Consider the following 24,926-nt stretch of genomic DNA (forward strand, 5'->3'; position numbering starts at 1 on the left):
TTGTTTGTGCAGCTCTTTGCGCAAGCGATTGCAGCCCTGCACAGCCCTAACCCCCTGTAGGCGGCAATTACCATGTCGCGGCAGTGCAAAAAATAGCCTGCGTGCGACCAGGTCGGAATGACCCCCTTAGTGCGAATGCTCCAAGACCATATAACGACTACACATTAAGCTTTTTTAGCAGTACATATAATCCTGTTTCCAGTAACTCAGCAGCCCACACACCATGGCAGGGAGAGAGCAGCACTGGTGTAGCAGATATCTCTGCAGGGTAATATTGATCTGAAATGCTCAGCGTCTGGGTATCTATACTGACATTTAATTCAATGTTTCCCTGCAGCAGTGAGAGTAATACCAGCACACAGATTGCTGCAGGGCAGACTTGAATTGGAATGCTGTCTAGTAGCAGTAACACTGCAGGTGCTCAGGATATAAAGGCTTGTACGTGCCCTGTGTGATTGGGCTTGGACTTTGAAGCCTAATAGTTCACTTGAAATGATCTATTGAGGGATTTAGCTATTACAGCTTTCAAGAATAAACCCTAATGACAACTATCTTTAGGACGAAAGCAGTCGTCTCGGCTACATAAAATATTTTAGTATCTTTACTTTTACTGTGACTAATAACTTTTGCTTTTAAAACTCTATCCGAGACCTTTTTAATTTTATTTTCTATGGTGTATAATTAATATATATATTTTAGGTTTACAACATTTATTAGAAAGAACAGTTCTGAGAACTGTAGGCATCCCTCCTTGTGCAGCGCAAGACTGCACAGGCATACAGTGACAATTTAACCAGCATTGGTCCACATTATTTCTCCTGTAATAAAGGCAATAATATCATGCCAACTGGAGAGAATAAGGATACCACATGTCACTATTGAAACAGGTGGTGCACAAGTTCTGCCGTGTCCACAGACGCCACCTAGAGGTATTCAGGGAGGGTCATTTCCTGCAAGCCTCGAGAATTTTGCTGTTGTGCACTTTTGGAAGTAATATTTGCATTTTTGTAGCTCCCATATGACTAGACAAAGAAGTATTAGATAAATGCAGCAGATATAATACTGTAGTTATGCTTTAATTATTTGCAGGTGCATCACAAACTGGTAACAGACAATTGCACTGTGCACTGAACCAAGCAAAATTAAGAGCTAAACTAAACTCTGAAAATGTATTTTAAATAGAAACATCTGGTTGTGGTTCTATACAGTATATGCTCAGACTGTTGTTCATCACTATTGGTACTGTATGTAGGTGAAATGTCTAGGAACAAAGTTAGTATCCTATGTGGCATATATCAAAACTGCTTGAAAGTCAACCTAATCAGCAGAGTAGGGATTCTTTTGTAGGACCAATGGGAAATATATAGGGTGTATTTATTGTTATCCTTAAGTGTTACATACATTTCACTGATGCTGTCCTGGACTCTGGAAAAAGTAAACCAGCCTTTTGGATCTTCCCAGCTGACTTTACCTGATTAGTGGGCAGCCTGGGGATCAATGGTTGGATTACCGGAACACATAAAAGACATTGGATGGATTAAGTGATTCAGTATAATAAAATTCAGTGTTCAAGTTAAATAGGTGATATTTATGCCTCAAATAAATCAGTTTGCAGAATAGATGTACGAAAACATCATGATAAGGATCCAAGTTTAGTCCAAAAATGACAAATTATCTTAAGACCGTATTCAAAATTCATAAAATCATGGCGCAGCACATCTTTTTGAAATTAATTTATGAAGCAAATACCACCTACTGAGCGTAAGCGTTGCACTATATATTAGTGAATAGCATAAATCCACCCATTATTTTGTCTTTAATCTTTCATAGCATCATTTGGGTTGATATTGAAAAAATTATCCTGTAGAAATAGATCTGTTCAAGTCAAAATTATCTTTTATTTCACCCAATGTTCACTAATTTTCCTTTTTATTTTTTTCAGTATCATTGTGTTACCCATCATATCACCATGAAGGTTAGATGCTGACTATATATATGCAATGGTTATAAATAATATCGCACCATAAATTAATCATAACTTCATGAGTTTATTTTATACCATGTTCCTCACTGGTGAAAAAGTATAATATTATATGTTGGGTCTATGATTTAATTAGAATCAGGTCTGGAGATGAAGTGAAGACACACATGACGAACTCTATAGTATTTGGTCAGGTCATTCATATTAAGCAACACACCAGCCATTTTTAAAAAATACATGAACAGCATCTTCCGAGTGCTCCTATATAAATTTTTTGTAGTCTATTTGGACTACATTCTAATATCTTCTGAAGATGTAGTGTTCCACCACAAATGTGTGTAAAGTGCTGACCCGTCTTCGTGCGAACCTGCTATATTGTAAATTGGATAAGTGCAAATTTGAACTGAAGGGGATTGCATCCTTGGATATCCAGATGATAGATAGACAATATCTAGTTAGACAGTCAGTAGATAGACACCATATAATAGGCAGACATTAGGTCGACAGGGTCAAAAGGTCGACATGGTCAAAAAGTCGACATGAAAAAGTAAAGAGTACAATAGGTCGACATGAAAATGGTTGACATAAAAAAGGTAGAAACTTTTTTTTTTTATTTAACATGTTTTTGGACTATTTCATACCTTCTCTATCTATCTCGGCATAGAGTTGGCTATAAACCTTGTGGCGAGCCACTGAGCCCAGAGCGTGGCGAGCAAAGGCCTTTGTACAATTGGGGGTCCCAGATGACAAAACTATCCACACAAACCACAAAAATGCAAAGAAAAGAATAGTGTCTACGTTTTTTGTGTCGTCCATTTTCATGTCTACATTTTGAGCTTGTCAACCTTTTTTATGTTGACCCTTTGACCCTGTCGACCTAATGTCTGTGTAACATGGGATGTCTATCTATTGACTGTCTCACTAGACACTGTCTATCATCCCACACCCAAATTCTTGGGGTATATCATCCCTGGTTCCCGTCTATGGATGGACCCAGAGAAGCTCTCCTCCATCACCAGTTGGCCTCGGCCTTCTGGATTAAGGGAAAAATTTTCACGGTTACGATCAGCCACCCTGACATGCGGGGGGACACCCAGCACAGGGCTAGTCCGCCCTGCATGGCTGGCCCTCCCCCCGCAGCACGGCGGCGATGCTATTGCACCCGGTGAGTAAGTCCCTACCTGCGCAGCATTGCTGCACTGGTAGGCAACTTTTCGCCGCATCCTGGGTCTCAGCGGCTGCATGTGACCACGCAGCGGCTGCGTGTGATGTCACACAGCCGCCGCTGCCTGCCCACCGCACGGTCCAGGCATGCTTGTGTTGCCCGAACCACGCCCCCAAAACTGCACCGGCCCACCCCCTCCTGCCCAGCGAACGCAGGCAGAGGCAATCGCTGGGCTGAGATGCCGTTTGCATTGCTGGCAAGCACATGCGCACTGCGGCGCATGCGCAGTTCAGACCGAAACGCCCACTGTGCGAAAACGCACAGCAGCGATAAGGTCTGAATTAGCCCCTAAGAGCAGTTTAGCAGTTCCTGGAATTCTGAAATTTCTTAAAGTTTATCAGAATTTATATATCTGCCTACCAGAGTTGGACTGGCCCACAGGGGTACAGGGGAAACGCCCAGTGGGCCACACTGCCTGAGGGCCCACCAACTCTTCTAGAGATCAGGTTCCAAACTGTGCACTTGAATTATACATATGTTACATTACGCTGCCACAGAACTGTGGTGTATTTGCCACAGTGCATTGCTGTTTTGTCACATTACCAGGCATGCACTAGCAATATTTACAGTACTATTTATATTAAAAGGCCTAGACCATGCACTTTCTAATGGTTACCAGCTCTATGGAGGCTGGCCACACTTCTAAGTATGGGCCCTATTACCGCATTCTCCCTGTGGGCCCTTCATGCCACAGTCCGACACTGCTGCCAACCACAACGACTGAGTCTGTCTGTTGCCATGGGCTGAGTTTGCACAAAATAACCTTTTTCATGAAGGCTCAGGACATTCTCCTTTTTTCATCCAGTCCTACCTGAACTGCTGGAAGTATCCCTTCTGGCAGTCCTGTACACTGTAAAACACTATCAAAATTTGATTGAATGAGGACAACAGGAATTTGGGTAAAGTGCTGCACCACAGGTGCAAGGAGTGCAGCTATTACAGGGCCCAGAGCTGAGAAGGGCCCAACACCCCTGTCAAAGTTACATGTGTTATATACAGTTTTTCACCATTGAGTGGGAGGGGCCTTTGCAAACTTTTGCCTTACAACATATCTAGTTATGCCCTTGGATTTGCTCATTGTAATGTTTTAGAAAATGAATTGAAGGGCATAATGTTACATAGTATGAACTGGGGGAATATAATGTGGCACAATATGAAATGTAGGCAATATAGTCTGGTATAATATGAAGTGGGTACAGCACTGTAACGTGGCATACTATTTACTGGGGACACTGTGGGGGAGATTCAATTGTTTGAAAAGTCAGTTGGGTGTCTGTTTTTTCCTATCTCATAGACAGGAAAAAACAGACACCCAACCGACTTTTCAAACATTTGAATTCCTCCCTGTATGTCAAAATATAAATTAGGGTTACTGTGTTGCTTAATGTGTACTAACAGCCCTACTTTGTGGCATAATATGAACTAGGGCACTACCATGGGACATAAAATTAACAACTGCTGTGGTGAGGTGTCTCTCAAGTACAGATAAAGCCGCACTCCTCTAGTGCGGCTCCATCGCATACGAGCGCTCCCAGCGTGACTAGGCAATCCGTCCACCTAGTCACGCCGGTAGAGCACAGAGACGCTCCCATCCTAGTGAATGGGGAAGTGCACATCACAGACGCGTGCACGCCCAAGACGAGGTGATAGGCCCAGGCACAGACGGAGCAACGATTAGCGTAGCTCCATCTGTAATTTTGATTGGGACTGCGGTCCCTTCAAACTGTTGCTATGGTGCCCACAAAGTACTGTCTATGCCCATGGCCTGCATGGTACATGTTCTTTTCTGATAGGAAGAGAAAAAAACTCCCATGTTGAAAACTGTTCTGGCTGTCAATTAGACCTCTACGGTTTAAAGTACCCACCATGAAGCTCGCTTCTAGGTTTATTGGTCCCTTCAAATTCTTCAAGTAATTACTCATTGGCCTTTTAAACTAAAACTTTTGTCCAAACTAACAAATACCTAATATGTTCCATATTTCCTTCCCAAAACCCCTGGTTCTGCCATTCCAATTGGCCGGCCAGGAGTAATAAGTGTTGAGACAAAAATCCTGGAATCCAGAGTCTCCTGAGGACCTGTTCAGTTGGTGAATTGGAAAGGGTTTTTTTCCCCAAAGAACATTGTTGAGTAAAGTTTTCAGATGAAGTTCCTAAACTTCTTTGGAAATTCTCCCCAAAACTGCACCATAAACCTTTTGTGGGGTGTGCAGTTCCCACCCCTAGAAAGGTGGGGGCGGGGGGGGGTCCTGCAGTGCCGATATCCTGGTGCTGCAGCATCTCTGCTACAGGCAGGTGCCCAGCGGCACTCATGGCAGTGAAGTGTTCAGCTGGCGATTCTCTTCCTGGCCACTGGCTCCTTAGTACTATATTGCCTGCCTGGTTCTGACCCATTTCTGAGGACTACACTCCTGTTTATTCTGGTGACAAGCTTCTGTCTGTCTTAGTTCCTTCACATTACCAGTCCATACATTGGAACATAGACTGAGGGCCTTGTGGGGGTCCCTGATAAAAGCCACAGACACGTTAAACTTAAAGCTTCAGTTCTGGGTATACACCAACTCCAGGAGTAATTCATGTAATCCATCTGAGAGTTGTGATACTTGGCCTGCACCAGTGTTTAGATAGGTGGTACATGTTACAGTAAGATCCACAAAAATGCCATGACTCGAGGTTTCCCATCAGAACATTGCCCAAAACATCACTCTGTCTTCACCAGCTTGCCTTCTTTCCATAGTATCTCATTATCTATTGATGGCACTACTATCTCCTCTAGCCCCCAAGTGCGCTGTCTTGGAGTAATCCTTGACTCCTCCCTCTCCTTCAAACCACACATTCAGCACCTCTCACAAACCTGCCATTTTCATCTAAAAAATATTTCCAGGATCAGACCCTTTCTGACCCAGGATGCTACTAAGACTCTTATCCACTCACTGGTCGTCTCCAGACTGGACTACTGTAATCTCCTCCTGACAAATACCTCTCTCCACTCCAATCTATCCTCAATGCTGCTGCCCGGCTCATCTTCCTCACCAAACGCACTACGTCCACCTCTCCTCTCTTACTAGACCTTCACTGGCTCCCCTTCCCTTTCAGAATCCATTTCAAGCTTCTCACACTCGCTTACAAAGCCCTCACCCACTCCTCTCCCATCTACATCTCTGACCTTATCTCCCTTTACACTCCCACCCGTCCTCTTCGCTCTGCTAAGGCACGCCGACTCTCCTGTCTACGGATTACTTCCACTCCTACCTCCAAGATTTTTCACGTGCTGCACCACTTCTCTGGAATTCCCTACCTCTCCCTTTCAGACTCTCCAGCGCGCTACAAAACTTAAAACAGGCTCTCAAGACCCACTTCTTCACCAAACCCAGCCAAATCTCATCCTAACCCTCTGTTCTACGCTGTCTATGTACCCCATCTGTGTCACCCCTGTCTGTCTACCCCTCCCCTTTAGAATGTAAGCTCTCACGAGCAGGGCCCTCTTCCCTCATGTGCTTATCCTTTCTTACTTTAATAATCTTCAACTGCACCAAATCCAGCAGTCTTCTGCCACCTGATACTAATTCCAGTGTCATCTGCTGATGTAACTATGTTTATTTACCCTGTACTTGTCCTATACTGTCATCAACTGTAAGTTGCTGTTTTCCTGTTTGATTATTTGTTTATGTACTCTGTAATTGGGCGCTGCGGAACCCTTGTGGCGCCATTTAAATAAAGGATGATAATAATAATAATAGGGCATCCTGGTGCCATCTTTTACCCAGGTAAAGGATGCATATGCACCTGGCTGTCCACATGATGTAAAAGAAAACATTATTAATTAAACCAGACCACCCTCTTTTATTGCTCCATGGTCCAGTTGTGAGCACTTTCCCATTTTAGGTGTTTTCGGCTGTGAACAGGGGTCAGCATGGGCACTATGAACAGTCTGTGGATATACAGCCCCATGTGCAGCAAGCTGTGATGCAGTGGGTGTTCTGACACCTTTCTTTCATAGAGCAAGAAAGGGAGCGACCCGGCACTCCCTCATGGCCACCTATACTTCTCTCGCGAGAATAAGTTCTCTCAGACCTACTCCGCAGCGGCCGCTGACGTCAGCGGCACCTAACTACGGTGATGATTTTTTTTTCAAATAATGTCAATATAATAGCAGGTAGGCTCACCCCTAACCTGTAACCATCCACCGTTCATATCCAAAATAAACCTGCCCGTTGTTTAACCTGGCGCTGAGACTACTTCTGTAAATAACCATATCTCACTAAGGGCACAACTGCCCTTCTCCAATATGGCGCACTTGACCTCCGTCTCCTCATTCCGCCTCCAATCCCCGGACCCTACTACCGCTGACGTCAGCGGCACCCGGGGATGTGCAGCGTATGTGGCACACCCTGCAGCGAGTAATCAACCTCCAGCAATGATTGGCCCAAACGCCGCAATCAGGCGGTTTTAAACCGCCCGGCTAGACACACACAGACCCAGGAAGTGAGCAAGCCCTATGGGGTGAAACGCGTTTTCCAATCTAGTTACAGTGGGTCCCTTCAATCCAGATACACTGGATCCCTGGTCCTAGCCGCAGTACAGGATTTCCAATCCAGCTTACTGGTCTCAGCCGCTGCATAACAAAACTGCACTTTATCCCTGAATATACTCAGGTCAGGTACTCCATTATGTGGCTACAACTGTCTTTCTGATCTCAGCCACAGCTTATAATAGTGCATTTTTCACTAAGATCCAGCTGCATATACCAGTAGTAGCAATTTACAGTTTTTGTCATTTTCATGTGATTATAGTGGTGCATTTTCACTAAGACTCAACTTCTTGTACCAGTATTAGCAATCTGCATTATTGTCATTTTATATGATTATAGTGATTTCTTTGTGCTTCTAATCTCAGTGCAAGTGTATTCTTCTTGCATGCAGAAGTATTCCTTGGTGCATTTTCACTAAGATTCAACTTCATGTACCAGTATTAGCAATCCACATTATTGTCATTTTATATGATTATAGTGATTTCTTTGTGCTTCTAATCTCTGTACAAGTGTATTCTTCTTGCATGCAGAAATATTTAAATCATATACACAATCTGCACCAGCATCATTCAGAGCGATTCTGCACATCATATGAATTTCAAGTTTAGCTGTTACTCGGCACTAGCATCATTCTGAGTGATTCTGCATACTACATGAATTCCAGTTCAGCTAGTATTCTCCGCATTTTCTAGCTGCAGTAACAGTAACCTTGTGATTGCACCTCCCGAGCTTTGAACGGTCCAATTATAAGCAATATATGGCTGCTTTATTATCGTATTCAACATAGCAATTAAAGAATAAATTGTGTTCTTTCCTTCATTACTTTTCCTTCCGTGGACTCTCATTTATGATCCAGGGACACAACACCACCAATGTGGGATTTGATGTCTCCTGCCTAACATAGAAAGCAGATCCACACTTTACTTTTGTGACAAAAACAGTCACCCTCTCTTATTTAGGTGAACTCTCATTGTAGTCTGACCCTCCTTCTCTACTATCAAACCACACTGCTAATGCCCGATCTCGTTCGATTTTGGAAGCGAAACAGTGTTGGGCTGGGCCAGTACCTGAAGAGGAGACTCACAGGGAATACCCAGTGTTGTAGAGCATCAATCATTTCATATGATGTGTGGTATGTGACTTCAACAGCAGCATCACCACTTGTTCCTAAATTCTCATCAACTTTTCTTTTGGGAAGGTGCATATTCTAGGTTGGAGAACCAACCTTAGTTCTCCTAGTATATATACAGCTAGAGCTTACCAATATAATCTGTGCAGTTGAGCAACAAACAGCATGAACCTTGTACTGTCCTGTCAATGACAATAATTTCCTTTGATTGTTGACAGACTTGTTACTTAAATTGACCAAATCGGTCTCATTAATACAGATTGCCTGTACTGGTCGGGTTGAAATGGGTGTATGACTTTGTAGTGTCTACATCCTTTCTTATCTCATTTCCTGAGGCAGGACCAGAACATTTTATTACATTTTTCTAATTTAACCTTATGTGTGTAAAAAAACTCACCTTGGATCATGTACATTCTTGATAATGGGCAATTACATTGATCTTAATGAATACCTTAATAAAATTATGTTTTATCAGCATTTTGTATAATTAATTGGATAATCACCTTAAGTGATTACAATTAGACAAGAGTGCGCCCACACAAGAGCCTTCTTTTTTCTCCCCTTCCTTACATACCTTTCTTTCATAGCCAGCATTAACTTTCTCAGCAATTTGTATTACAGTAGCTCTTCTGTTGGGATAAGACCAGGTGGGCTAGCCTTCAATTCCCATGCGTATCATTGAGTCTTGGACACCTATGAGCATGCCTCCAGTTCACCAGTTGCCCTTCCTTGGACCACATTTGGTAGTTACTAACCACTGCATATCAGAAACACCCCACAAGATGTGCCATTTTGAAGATGCTCTGACCCAGTTGTCTAGCTATAACAATTTGACCCATGGCAGAGTTGCTCAGATCCTTATGCTTGCCCATTATTCCTGCTTCCAACACATCCGCTTCAAGGACTAAGTATTCACTTGTTGCCTAATATATTCTACCCCTTGACATATGCCACTGTAACAAGATAATCAATGTTATTTCACTTCACCTGTCCATGGTTGATTTTAATTTGGAATATCTCTATTAAGTTAATTATAAAATCAGTTTTGGGACCTTCACATTCACTGACTTTGATATGAGACACCAGGGGTGGATCCAGAAGAAAATGAAAGGGGGGGCACCATGATAGGGGAACGGTAATAGTTATATTTACATGCACCTAAGGCAGGCGTGCTCCCAGATCAGGGGTGTGGTATCACAGGGGGCGTGGCCTCACAGAATACGCCATCAGGTAATGATTGGCTGTAGGAACGCATCCTGGTTTATTGCCAATGTTTCACCCTGATGAAAAAGGCTGATTGGGCCTTGAAATGTTGGTCACCTGTTCCATTAGTTATGGGAGCCTGGAAGGCACCCGAGCACAATATAATTATTAAAGTTTTTAGTTGGTGGTGGCAGGTGCAGCATACCTTGTTTTGGGCACTGCAGTGAGACTCAGACTGCAGGACATGAACTGCTCATCTTTGATTAGCAGACGCAGTCGGCTGGATCTCCAACAAGCAGCATAAGACATCTGCAGGACAGCCCTGTCACAATCACACAGGCCACCTTCTGAAAGCTGAGGCTGAGTTTGACTGCACCTAGCATGGTGGTAAAGGAAGTGGAGGAGGAAGTGCTGGGAAACTGTGCAGTGCAGTGAGGGCTAAAGAAGCCTTCTGCGCCGTCATAAGTAACTGTCTTACTCGATGCTGGCATTTGAACTCTGCGCCTGGGCTGGACTCTGACTGGCTGGCAGTGGGGGAGGTAGGTTGCAGTGTGAGCAGGGGGAGGATGGAGCTGCCCTCCCCCCCTGGATCCGCCTATGTGAGAGACAGTCATTAACTGAGGGTTCATCTTTGGTCCATTGACGCAGGTCATTTCTTTGTTCTCATTCCAGTCAGTGGTTTGCTTTAGAAGATGTTTCCAGATATGGCATGTTATAGCATGACTGGGTAAATAGCCAGTATGGTGGAAGCTAGAGTGACTTAAATGTATTATGTCTTTTTAACTGTAATCGTTCCTGTGACCATTGTATATTTTAGCTCAACAATATTGGTATTAAATATACTTAAGCCCTGGTCTATGGAGAGTTAATTCTCTCCCGTCACTTAACCATTTCACTAAAACCCAGGAAGACAGCTCAGTGTTCTGTATCCAGGATCTGTAAGATGTGACAAAGACAAAGTAGTACATGCTGGGAGAATGGTTATTAGGAAGATTTCAGCTTGACTGCCTCAGCTGAACCTGTTGCCTGGATGAATGGCAATCCACAACTGCCGGGACTGTCAGCACGTTTATCATCCCGTGGCATCATATTTCTAAGTGTTCTGAAAATATAACTAATTTCCCGGAGGTGACAAGACAATTTGTGTCATTCTCTAGCGCCGGGAGCTTTATAATCAAGGCCAGTTTCTGGATAGAATTTGTTCATTTTCTGCAGCTGATAATTACTAGGAGGATGTTTTGATCTACTTTACCAGTGATTAAAGAATTTCAGTTTTATCTCAGCTGTCAGTGCAAGGCCTGCTTGTCATATACTTGTGCAGTGAGCGTGCGGGCTCTGACATTAATTATGTGCTACATTATAACATTATATTCAGATTATAAACTATATTAAAAATATCTAATAAAATGATCATGCAATAAAACTCCCTTTTAAAACTGTGTAAAAATTGAAGCATGCAATAATTTAAATATAAGCTTGCTGAGCTATGACACTTTTATAGTGTTATTATTGCACAGCATCAATAGATTATGCAATGATGTACTGTACAAAGTAGAGATGATCGGGCTCGGTTATCAGATAACCAACCTACACTATATCCTGCACCAGGGGTGCTATGAAGGAGGTACTGTGGGTATACTTGTCCGGGCACCCTGACATTGCCCATTCTCCCATCAGTGCTGGGTCACGGGATGTGGCCCGCTGCCAATGCAGCATTTCCAAGCATGCTGCAGAAGAAAGTTCCCTGCCAGATTCCTGCCGCTCGCTGTATAATAAAGATTATTGTACAGTGCAATGTGACATAATGACGTCAAGCCGCGCCAGTGAAGAGGAGCCACCGGAGTCCATACTGAGGAGCAGAAACGAGTGGCAGTGTAAGACACGGTCACGGACAGAAGAAAAAGAGGAGGACAGACATTCACCGCAAAAAGAGTAAGGGCCTAATTCAGACCTGATCACAGCAGCAAACTTTTTCTCTAATAGGCAAAACCATGTGCAGTGCAGGTGGGACAGAGAGAGTTGGATGGGGTGTTTTCAAACTGATGCCCTTATTTATCAACGAGTGATAAATTTTGCTGTAAGTGATAAATTGCACCAGCCAATCGGCTCCTACCTGCATGTTACAGACTGTGTTTGAAAAATGACAGTTAGAAGCGGATTGGCTGGTGCAATTTATCACTCACAGTGAAATCTAAATTGCAGTGTAAAAATAAAGCAGCCAGTTTAACAGCACAGAAACAAAGTACGTTTTACTACTTTTCCTCAATTTTACGTCTTACTTTTCTTATAGTGTACTAAGGGCCTGATTCCTCAGTAAACTGATTTGCAAAGCCGCACACTAAAGCACACATCCACTAAAAATGCAAATGCAGAAGGAGGTGTCAGACTGGTGTCGCAGCCTGGGATTCCTGCAGAATTTCTCAGGATACACCTTGCAAAGTCAAGAAGTATGCTTCCTGAGACGCAGAGCCTGGCCTTGCCACTCCTAGAAAACAAGGGCAACATTCCCCCGTTTCCGGAAACACTGGCCGTCACGACACCACCCACTGAACGCAGAAGGCAGAAGAGGGAATGCGTGAGATCACTCAGGACCTGTTCAGCACTTGTGCAGATCGGGCCCTGCGCCTGGACAGATTCCCAATAATCAGGAATCTCATGGACATTTGGATCAGCGTGTACTGCTGAATCAGACCCTAAGTACTTAGGATTAGTATTTTATAGCGAAGGAATAAGTTTAAAGTTGCAGATTAAGCATAACAATGCATGGCACAGGTCACTCGTTTCAGACCTGTCTTTTGCCCTTTTACTACATTGTGTACTTTTTCCTAAATTTTGTATTTGCTTTTAGGCCCTGGTTCAGGTTAGGTCACAGTGTAGGTGACAACTCAGTTTTCCAATAATTGGGTCTTTGCACACTGTCAATCACGTGGTGTCTGCAGCTGTGGGGGAGGGGGGTGATGGGCTAGATTTCACGAAAGTGCCAAGGTCACCTCCGATTTCTTGGCCTCAACGACGGAGCTGCGGCGACCAGTCTGTGTAACCTGAGGGGTACTCAGCAGGCCAATGGTGTCACAACCAATCAGACATGCAGGGGGGCATCTATTTATACCAGATGCCTCCGGCGCATTAGCATATGTTAGCAATGTTGTTGCTTCCAAGGAATCAGTCCACACCTGAATGAGGCCCATAGTGTACTAGGTAGTTAGGTTTAGCCACAAAGTATATGGCATGCTAAATGGGGCAACCTGGCATAATTTAATTTTAGGTGTTTGTGGAAGCATCTGTATGGTGGTGTTACATCCCTGTATCAAGGGGAGATACGGGGGGAAAATGAAAAACACAGAACAATCCCTGTACATATTGCTTCTCGATATGTACTAAAGGGATTTCTGTGTCTTCAGCCTGCTGGCACTAATAGCAGGCTAGAATAGTGGCACTTACTGTATGGCAGCGCTAAGTGACCCAAGTGTTACTGAGAAAAGGTGTCACATACCATCAGCTGTCTTCTCCAATGCCGATATCATCATCTAGAGGGCCCGTTATCTGTCCCAAGCAGAGAGAAAAGTTGAAGTCTGGATGCCCTCTCCTCTGTGTAGTTTTGTTTTTTGTTGTCAATAAAGTTTAAAACGGAAGACTTCATGGAAGCACACTGAGCACAGGCTTGTGGGGTAGTATTCATTGTAGGACGGGACAGAAGTTATTCTTGATACAGAATCTCTCTGCTGCTGGCACTGCCAAAGGGGTGAATTTCAGTGCACTCTCCGCGGTGGGGCTATTTTTATTAAAAATCGCTGTAACCATCTCCTGTTTTGCAACGATAATAGGTGAAGCAGGAGCGGCTTTTTCTCCATAAGTGGGTATTAGTACACGGACCCCATACAGTAGCCTGCATTGGAAAGCTCAGCATTCAGTCATTCTGAGGCCCAAATGTAATAGCTTGCTATTGCAGCAATATACAGTAGCTGCCAGATTTAGATCAACAAATATTTTTATAGCGAATCCAGGTTGGTTTTAAAATTTTAATATCCAACCAATTGGCATTTTTTATTTAGTGACTATATTGCTTAAACTGCGATGGTGCCCACAAATTGTAGGTTGTTACATTTGGGTCTTTGTCTTTTTTTTCTCCCCATTATTCTTTTATCCTAGAGCTCTTATCTTATCTGTTAATAGTCTTATTGATGTGTTATGCCAAGCTAACATAGCTTGGCATCATGGTAGTAACATCACTGGGGCTGAGGAATGGGCGACCATGATATAGGGCAGTGGTTCCCAAACTTTTTTGAATCATTGCACCCTAGAGTATCAGAATGTTTTTCATGGCACCCTTAGGCCAAACATTTCTTATTGAGAAATTTAGAAAGAAATATTAAATTCAGTTAAAAAAAAGAGACTAGTTCTCAAATTAAGGGAGCTTGGGGTAGGAGACACTATTTGTACTTGGGTGAATAATTGGCTGTTCAATAGGGAACGGCGAGTGGGGATTAATTGGATGTACTCTGAATGGGCATCATTACTCAGTGGAATACCGCAGGGTTCAGTACTCGGACCATTGTTGTTTAACATATTCATTAATGACCTAGGAGAAGGACTGGAAAGCACAGTGTCAATTTTCGCAGATGATACTAAGTTATGTAGAGTAATTAATTCATACAAGGATGTTGAGTCTCTAGCGAATTACTTATCTAGACTTGAGGTCTGGGCGGATAAATAGAGAATGAGGTTCAATACAGACAAATGTTAAAGTTATGCACTTTTCGGACTAAGAACAATCAGGCAGCCTATAAACTAAATGTGGAAAATGTAGGGATAACAGTAGTTGAAAAATATTTGGGAGTGCTCATCGACATTAAACTTAGTAGCAGTACGCAATGTCAGAATGCAGCAACAAAAGCAAGTAAGGTGTTAGCATGCATAAAACGGGGAATGGAGACAAGGGATGAGAGTGTAATCCTGCCACTGTATAAATCATTGGTGCGGCCACATCTGGAATATTGTGTATAGTTCTGGGCACCTCACTATAAAAATTATTTCTCTGGCTGGGTCCGCAGGATTTTCCACAGGATAACATTGGGATATTGTCGAGCGACAGCGAAAATGGCACCAACACGGTCACAAGCTTTCTGGCCTCCCAGGATGCATTGGGGCCTCCACTATATAGTCCCGCCCACTGACTCAGTCAGATCAGTTTTTTGCTTGGTGCGGCAGGAAGCCGCATGGTCACAGGGCTGCTGTGAAAGCAGCCTTAAGTTTTCATTACATTTTTATAGACTTACTATAATGTTTTTTAGAGCGACTTCTCTTCACAGCGTCTTAAACGCATATTAGACAGTCGCTCCAACAACTCCCCACCGGGTCGCAACAACGCTTACCTTCGGGTATCAGTGCTGTCTCGACGGGCATCTGTGTCGGTTGTTCTAGCAGGTCCAGCAGACGTAACCAGGCTGTGGCCGGAGCATGGGGAGACGGTGAGTCTATAGACTTCCTCTTACTAGAGGGGTCAGGACACAGCTACACTGATTTGGGGGAGACTACAAACAGTGTGTTGATGCGCCGAACATCCCGGTGTAACAGCGATACGCTCTGGGGATCATAGGCGCCAGGACTAGGTGAGGCCGCGATCCTGGGAGTTTAAGTCAACAGGGGGTTTCAGACGCTCTCCTGGCCGTCCTTCCTCAGAGTTCATGGCCAGTTCCCGCGTGTCTCTCGTTTCATGAACTGAATGACCTCACTTCCGCTCAGACGCTACCACGAGGGTACTCGGTCGCAGCTTAGACGCTGCGGTTGTGTACACTGGATATAAACCCGCCCAGACCGAGTCGCAGGCCTTTAGCGTCTGCATACACGTGGAGTCGCTCAGCGTCCGTATCCGTTGGTGAGCATCCGTGTCCGTTATCAGTTACCAAGAGCGGCAGTGTACACCAGTAGCGTCTGAATCCACTCAGCGTCTTTCGAGCGTATTTGCTTGGATATGGAAGTGTGGTGAGTCTCCCTGTATCCCGCTCTCTGGAGGCAGGGTATACAGTACTAAAAATTCCATCTACTTCTTAGTATGCATTGTTAATTTTTAGTACCTATTGCATATGAGACCTGTATATTACTGTGTTTTCTGCATGTTATGTTGAAAAAAGAACCAGTTAAAACAGAAGTACAATTTTCCTACTTATGTATAAGTTATTATGGAGGTTGTATTCTCATATGGCAATATCTAATGCTTTAACATGTGACTGACTGCTAGTATGTATGCTGACTTTTCTGTGTAATGTCAGTTCTGTTCTGACCCTCAAATCAGGTGCACTGTGGTCAGATTGATCTCACCTCTATATACTGACATATAGGGTATTTTTCAGTCACAAAGTGTGTAGTCGGTAACAGGTTAAGACCATGTCTATGAGCGGCAAAAGTGATGAGGAGAATTTACCAAGCACTCCTATAACCCTAACATGCTTATCTTGTAAGTCAGGGATAATTGATATGAATCAATTGGTCACTTATGAGGGTTTGTGTGCAAACTGTTTCGCTTTTCAGCGAAGTAAAAAACAGGAGTTAGTTCAACCTCCAGTAGAGCCACCATGGAATATTTGGAAAATAGAACCGTTTGCTGCGCTTGTAAATATAATTTAAGCAGCTCTGTATATATTGTTTATAATGAAAGTTTGGAAAAACAAAGCGCTAAATGAACAATGCTTAGAAAAATCTATCTTAAAAGAATCCTTTTATATTTATTTTTATTTTTTTATTTTATTTATTTTATCATAATTTCTTTGTTATTTTCTAATTTCTTATTCCTGCTGCATCTTTCTCCTCTGCATCTTCCCCCTCTAAGCATTGTTCATTTAGCGCTTTGTTTTTCCAAACTTCCACCATGGAATATGTTCGCAAAGACTCTGTCTTCAATAGCGGACAAGTTAGCTCCGGTAGCACCACCTCAAGGGTTAGGTTACACTATGAACCCATACATGCAGCTCCCTTCCTATGGTTTGGTTCCAGTAGCTTCTACAAGCAACCAAGGGGCAGGTAAGACTAAGACAGATACGTCTGTATGGCAGACTACACAAGATGATACATCGGATGATGATGCGGAAACAATAGATTCAACTCCGTATGATGATCAGTCGCAGAGCTTTAGTTCAGAAGATGTAGCTGAACTTATTAATGCAGTGAAGGCTGTGCTTTCTCTGGAAGAGCCAGCCAAGACAGCGTTAAAAGCAAAAGCACCTGTATTTAAACAAACAAAATCAGTGAAAGCTGAATTTCCAGCGTCAGACGAGTTGACGGAAATGATGGATGAGTCTTGGGCAGCGCCCAGTAAAAAGTATAAGATTCCTAAGAGATGGGATTCTTATTATCCATTTCCTGCTGTGGATTGTTCGAAGAGAGAAGTTCCTCCAAAAGTAGATGCACATGTTCTGCGACTCGTGCATAAATCTGCTTTACCACTGTCATCTACCTCATTGAATGATGTCACAGACAGAAGGGTAGAGAGCCTATTGAAAAATATTTTTTCTCTTGTAGGAGCAGTGGTAAGACCTGCCATGGCTTCGGCCTGGATAGCAAAGGCAATGGGCGAATGGATAGAGGAACTAGAGAATGACATCCCCTCTCCTACTAGGGAGCAAGAGGATCGTCTTTGCCGTTTAAGACAATATGCCCAGTATTTAGAAGAAGCAGCAATTGATGTAGGCACTGTTGCTTCTAAAGCTTCAGTCTTGACAGTAGTCGCTCGCAGAGCAGTTTGGCTACGGACCTGGAAGGCGGATGCGGAGTCCAAGAAAGAATTGGAAGCATTGCCTTTCGTGGGTAATATATTATTTGGAAAACCTTTATCGGATATCCTAGAATCAGAGGCTGAATCGAAAAAGGTCAGATTTCCGGCTACCTATAACCCTAAGTCCAAGGGTTTAAAATTTCGCTCATTTCGCTGGCAAAGCAAAGCGAAAGCTAAAGAGGAGCCTAAACAACCCCAGTTTAAATCCAGGGGTAGGAAGCAGTGGGCTAGCAAAAAGCCAGCTTCCAAACCTGAACAGAAACCCTCAGCCTGAAGAGACGGGCCTCCGCCTGGAGGATTCCAGGGTTGGGGGCCGATTCCTGCAATTTGCACACATATGGCAACAGTCAACAACAGATGCCTGGGTGCAGAAGGTAGTATCTCAGGGGTATGGGTTCCCATTCAGGAGGCAGCCTCCTCAAAGATTTTTTTGCACCAGCCCGTCTCGTATAGAGTCGAAGGCCAATGCCCTGCAAGAAGCAGTCCAAAAATTACTGCAGTCACGTGTGATTGTCCCAGTACCTACATCACAAAAGGGACAGGGGTTTTACTCCAATCTATTTCTAATCCAGAAACCAAATGGGTCATATCGACCAATTCTAAATCTGAAGATGTTGAACAACTACATATGGATCCTGAAGTTCCACATGGAGACGTTACGCTCCATAATGTTGGCTATGGAACCGGGAGACTATATGGTATCTCTGGATGTGCGGGATGCTTACCTACATGTGCCTATAGCACTATCACATCAGTGTTACCTCAGGTTTGCCATCCTCAAGGAACACTTCCAGTTCCAAGCTCTGCCCTTCGGGCTAGCTACAGCACCCATGGTGTTTACCAAGATCATGGTGGTTATGGCAGCTTGTCTGCGCAAACAAGGGATAAGAATATTCCCATACCTAGACGACCTATTAATCTTAGCACAGTCGCAAGATAAACTGTTGAGCCATCTCCAACAGACGATAGTTTGTTTACAGAGACACGGGTGGCTCATAAATTGGGAGAAGTAGTCCCTGAATCCGTTACAGCGGATGGTTCATTTTGGAGCCATATTGGATTCAGACCTACAGAGAGTTCTCTTACCAGAGAAAAAAATAGTCAAAGTGCAGGTCATGGCTCAGGAAGCGTTGCAAGCCCAGACAATGTCAGTCCATGCAGCAATGCGACTGTTGGGTCTGATGGTATCAACCTTCGACATGGTGGAATATGTGCAATTCCACTCCAGACCGTTGCAGCATCTCATTTTGACCAAATGGAATGGAAATCATCAAACGATAAAGAAGCAGATGATAAAGATTCCAGTAAATGTAAAAAGGTCTCTAGCATGGTGGCTACAGACAGACCATTTAAACAAGGGGAGACCCTTTTGGATAAAAGAGTGGCAAGTCCTGACAACAGATGCCAGCCTGCAAGGCTGGGGGGCGGTACTAGGAAGCTTATGGTTCCAGGGAAAATGGACCGCAAGGGAAAGTCGCCTGCCAATAAATCTGTTAGAAATAAGAGCCATTTACTTGGCTCTGGTTCAGGCAAAGGACAATCTACAAGGAAGACCAGTCCAGATCCGCTCAGACAATGCGACGGCAGTAGCATACCTCAATCATCAAGGAGGAACTCACAGCAAGAGTCTGGTGGAGGAAGTGACCCCCATTCTAAAATGGGCAGAACTCCATCTCCCAGCATTGTCAGCAGTATTTGTCCCGGGTGTACTAAATTGGGAAGCGGATTTTCTCAGTCGGCACACCATTCAGGAAAAAGAATGGGCACTACACCCAGAAGTGTTTCAGACACTGGTGAACAGATGGGGTCTACCAGAGATAGACCTTATGGCATCTCGTCTAAACAACAAAGTTCCGAGGTACGGGTCAAGAACAAGGGACCCAGGAGCGGTCCTGGTAGACGCACTGTCAGTCGAATGGAGGTTTCAGCTGGCGTATCTGTTCCCTCCAATATCTCTGTTACCCAGAGTAGTGAGAAAGATAAAACAGGCAAAAGGAGCAATCATTCTAATAGCTCCAGCTTGGCCAAGAAGGCATTGGTACACAGATCTGTTGAGAATGTCCATGGAAGCACCGATACTGCTCCCACAACGTCCAGATCTGTTAATGCAGGGTCCTTGTTGTCACAGTCATCTGGATCGCCTATCTTTGACGGCGTGGCTGTTGAAACCTCTATCTTAGAGGCTAAAGGGTTTTCAAAGCAAGTAATCCAAACCATGCTTAGAGCAAGAAAGCCTTCTTCGGCTCGTGTGTATCATAGAATATGGCAAGCCTATATTCATTGGTGTTCTGGAAAAAATTACAATCCGAGATCTTTTAAAGTAGCTAGAATTTTGGATTTCCTGCAGGCAGGATTGGATAAAGGGTTGAAGGTTGCTTCCTTGAGGGTGCAAGTCTCAGCGTTGACTGTATGGTTTCAGCAGAAGATTGCTGACCTACAGGATGTACGTACGTTTTTCCAAGGAGTAGTACATATTCAACCTCCATTTGTTCCTCCTGCAGCTCCTTGGGATTTGAATTTAGTTCTTAAATTTCTCTAGGGTCCTTTGTTTTAACCACTTGAGAGAACAGATCTTAAGTGGTTAACGGTTAAAGTTCTTTTTTTTACTGGCAATGGCGTCAGCCAGAAGAGTGTCAGATTTAGGAGCATTATCATGTAAGTCTCCTTTCCTAAGTTTTTTTTCCAGACAGAGCAGTTCTCAGAATGAGATCTAGTTATCTTCCAAAGGTGGTATCAAAATTTCACCTGAATGAAGAGATTGTAGTCCCAGCTTTTCAGGTATCGGGACTATCTGCGGGAGAAGCGTCGCTGGACGTGGTCCAGGCTTTAAAAATCTACATAGATCGTACTAGTGCCATCAGGAAAACAGATTCCCTCTTCATCCTCTATGGATTCCATAGAAGAGGATGGCCTGCTAGTAAACAGACGCTGGCGAGATGGCTACGAATGGTAATATCTGAAGCTTATTCTCATGCAGATCTCCCTATTCCTAATGTCTCTGCACACTCTACACGTAAGGTAGGTCCTTCTTGGGCAGCACATCAGGGTGCATCAGCAGAACAGATATGTAGGGCAGCCACATGGTCTTCCATAAACACATTCATCAGACATTATGCCTTGGATACTTTTGCCTCTCATGACGCAGACTTCGGGCGAAAGGTCCTCCTGTGCAATCAGGAGCGTCCCCACCACTAAAATGGCTTTGGGAATCCCAATGTTATCCTGTGGATAATCCTGTGGACCCAGCCAGAGAAATGAACGTTATGGTAAGAACTTACCGTTGATAACGTGATTCCTCTAATGTCCACAGGGATCCCACCCTGACGCATCTGATTTGAGGATCTAGACAATCACTAAAACCTCTTCCTTCTTGTATGGAAGGGTGTGCATGTGTGTTCTTATCGCCTGTACAGGTCTCTACCTAATGTTCCTGCCTAAAATCGCTGTGGAAAGAACTGATCTGACTGAGTCAGTGGGCGGGACTATATAGTGGAGGCCCCAATGCATCCTAGGAGGCCAGAAAGCTCGTGACCGTGTTGGTGCCATTTTCGCTGTCGCTCGACAATATCCCAATGTTATCCTGTGGATACTTGTGGACATAAGAGAAATCACGTTATCAACGGTAAGTTCTTACCATAACGTTCATATCTTGGAACTCGAAAAGGTTCAGAGGCGAGCCACTAAACTGGTTAAGGGATTAGAGGCACTGGATTATGAGGAAAGACTTACAAGGTTAGATATGTTTACACTGGAAAAGAGGCGACTGAGAGAAGACATTATTAATATTTTTAAATACATTAAGGGACAATACAAGGATTTTATCAAACGATTTGTTTATCAAAAAAACACTACATAGGACATGAGGACATCCCCTGAGGTTAGAAAAAAAAAAATCCATATACAATGGAGAAAAGGGTTCTTCCCAGTAAGAACAGTAAGGATTTGGAATTCTCTGCCAGAGAAGGTAGTAATGGTGGACTCAATCAATAAGTTTAAAAATGGATTGGATAAATTCCTAGCAGAAAAAAATAGCCAAGGATACAGCATTTAATTAATATAATAAAATTATAATACAGGTTGAACTCGATTTTGTCTTTTTTCAACCTCAACAACTATGTAACTATGTAAACTGTGTTTATATATCATCCTTAGGTTCAATTGTATGATGAGGGACAAGATTTGCTATTGTTTGCCCACATCTTTTATGATTGGCAGCCACCAGCACTGGTTTTGCCTATTACATTGACCATACATAATTTTAATTGGTCCTAGACCACCAGTCCAGGGTGCCACAACGCACAGTTTGAAAACCACTGGCATAGAGGTCCAACATCTAAAAAAAGCAGACAAAGAGAAGACACAGCTGCCTTAGCTGGGTACACACTACACAATGTGTGAACCTAACTGCAACATAATTGCTGATGCTGGCAGTGAAGGGGGCGGCCATGCTGCATTTGTCAGCATGACCCTTGCTAACGACATCCCTCGTTGGCCCTGCATGTAGGGCGACTGAAGTTGTCGCCAATGACCCACAGGAGCGTGCATCGTCAGCGACATAGTGGCAGATGTATTAAGCCTGGAGAAGTGATAAAGCAGTGATAAAGAAGTGATAAGTGGAAGGTGATAACGCTCCAGCCAATCATTATGGGTTTGAAAAAGGACAGTGAGGAGGTGATTGGCTGGTGCGTTATCACCTTCCACGTATCACTTATTTGTCACTGCCTTATCACTTCTCCAGGCTTAATACATCTGCCCCATAGTGCGTACACACTGGACGATTTGAATGTTTTGTCAATTTGATCCGTCGGAATCGGGCAAATCATTCAAATTATCGTCTAGCGTGTACCCAGCTTAAGGTACACTCAGCACTGTTAGGACTAGAGATGAGCGGGTTCGGTTTCTCTGAATCCGAACCCGCCCGAACTTCATGTTTTTTTTCACGGGTCCGAGCGACTCGGATCTTCCCGCCTTGCTCGGTTAACCCGAGCGCGCCCGAACGTCATCATGACGCTGTCGGATTCTCGCGAGGCTCGGATTCTATCGCGAGACTCGGATTCTATATAAGGAGCCGCGCGTCGCCGCCATTTTCACACGTGCATTGAGATTGATAGGGAGAGGACGTGGCTGGCGTCCTCTCCATTTAGATTATAAAAGAGAGAGATTTACTGGAGCTTAGGACTAGGAGGAGTACTGTAGAAGTGTAGAGAGTGCAGAGAGTTTACTAGTGAGTGACCACCAGACAGTGCAGTTTATTTAATATATCCGTTCTCTGCCTGAAAAAAGCGATACACACAGTGACTCAGTCACATACCATATCTGTGTGCACTGCTCAGGCTCAGCCCAGTGTGCTGCATCATCTATATATATTATATATCTGTCTGACTGCTCAGCTCACACAGCTTATAATTGTGGGGGAGACTGGGGAGCACTGCAGTGCCAGTTATAGGTTATAGCAGGAGCCAGGAGTACATAATATTATATAGTGAGTGACCACCAGACAGTGCAGTTTATTTAATATATCCGTTCTCTGCCTGAAAAAAGCGATACACACAGTGACTCAGTCACATACCATATCTGTGTGCACTGCTCAGGCTCAGCCCAGTGTGCTGCATCATCTATATATATTATATATCTGTCTGACTGCTCAGCTCACACAGCTTATAATTGTGGGGGAGACTGGGGAGCACTGCAGTGCCAGTTATAGGTTATAGCAGGAGCCAGGAGTACATAATATTATATTAAAATTAAACAGTGCACACTTTTGCTGCAGGAGTGCCACTGCCAGTGTGACTGACCAGTGACCTGACCACACTGACCACCAGTATAGTTAGTAGTATACTTATATTGTGATTGCCTGAAAAAGTTAAACACTCGTCGTGTGACTTCACTTGTGTGTTGTTGTTTTTTTTATTCTATAAAAATAAAACTCATTCTGCTGACAGACAGTGTCCAGCAGGTCCGTCATTATATAATATATAATATATACCTGTCCGGCTGCAGTAGTGATATATATATTTTTTATATCATTTATCATCCAGTCGCAGCAGACACAGTACGGTAGTTCACGGCTGTGGCTACCTCTGTGTCTGCACTCGGCAGGCAGTCCGTCCATAATTGTATACCACCTAACCGTGGTTTTTTTTTCTTTCTTCTTTATACATACATAGTTACATAGACATCTCTTTATCAACCAGTCTATATTAGCAGCAGACACAGTACAGTACGGTAGTTCACGGCTGTGGCTACCTCTGTGTCTGCACTCGGCAGGCAGTCTGTCCATAATTGTATACCACCTAACCGTGGTTTTTTTTTCTTTCTTCTTTATACATGCATAGTTACATAGACATCTCTTTATCAACCAGTCTATATTAGCAGCAGACACAGTACAGTACGGTAGTTCACGGCTGTGGCTACCTCTGTGTCTGCACTCGGCAGGCAGTCCATAATTGTATACTAGTATCCATCTCCATTGTTTACCTGAGGTGCCTTTTAGTTGTGCCTATTAAAATATGGAGAACAAAAATGTTGAGGTTCCAAAATTAGGGAAAGATCAAGATCCACTTCCACCTCGTGCTGAAGCTGCTGCCACTAGTCATGGCCGAGACGATGAAATGCCAGCAACGTCGTCTGCCAAGGCCGATGCCCAATGTCATAGTACAGAGCATGTCAAATCCAAAACACCAAATATCAGAAAAAAAAGGACTCCAAAACCTAAAATAAAATTGTCGGAGGAGAAGCGTAAACTTGCCAATATGCCATTTACGACACGGAGTGGCAAGGAACGGCTGAGGCCCTGGCCTATGTTCATGGCTAGTGGTTCAGCTTCACATGAGGATGGAAGCACTCAGCCTCTCGCTAGAAAAATGAAAAGACTCAAGCTGGCAAAAGCAGCACAGCAAAGAACTGTGCATTCTTCGAAATCCCAAATCCACAAGGAGAGTCCAATTGTGTCGGTTGCGATGCCTGACCTTCCCAACACTGGACGTGAAGAGCATGCGCCTTCCACCATTTGCACGCCCCCTGCAAGTGCTGGAAGGAGCACCCGCAGTCCAGTTCCTGATAGTCAGATTGAAGATGTCAGTGTTGAAGTAC

General features: G+C 43.8%; 1 protein-coding gene and 1 pseudogene across 1 annotated transcript in view; both read left to right on the forward strand.

Annotated features, from left to right (window-relative positions):
* PLPP4 (phospholipid phosphatase 4) overlaps positions 1-24,926 on the forward strand; it is a 280,174-nt gene that overhangs the window by 243,086 nt on the left and 12,162 nt on the right. The gene's annotated exons all lie outside the window — the stretch shown is intronic.
* LOC134898113 (5S ribosomal RNA) lies at positions 8,724-8,842 on the forward strand (annotated as a pseudogene).

This window comes from Pseudophryne corroboree, chromosome 3 (assembly GCF_028390025.1).
Source record: "Pseudophryne corroboree isolate aPseCor3 chromosome 3, aPseCor3.hap2, whole genome shotgun sequence".
In the NCBI taxonomy this organism is placed as follows: domain Eukaryota; kingdom Metazoa; phylum Chordata; class Amphibia; order Anura; family Myobatrachidae; genus Pseudophryne; species Pseudophryne corroboree.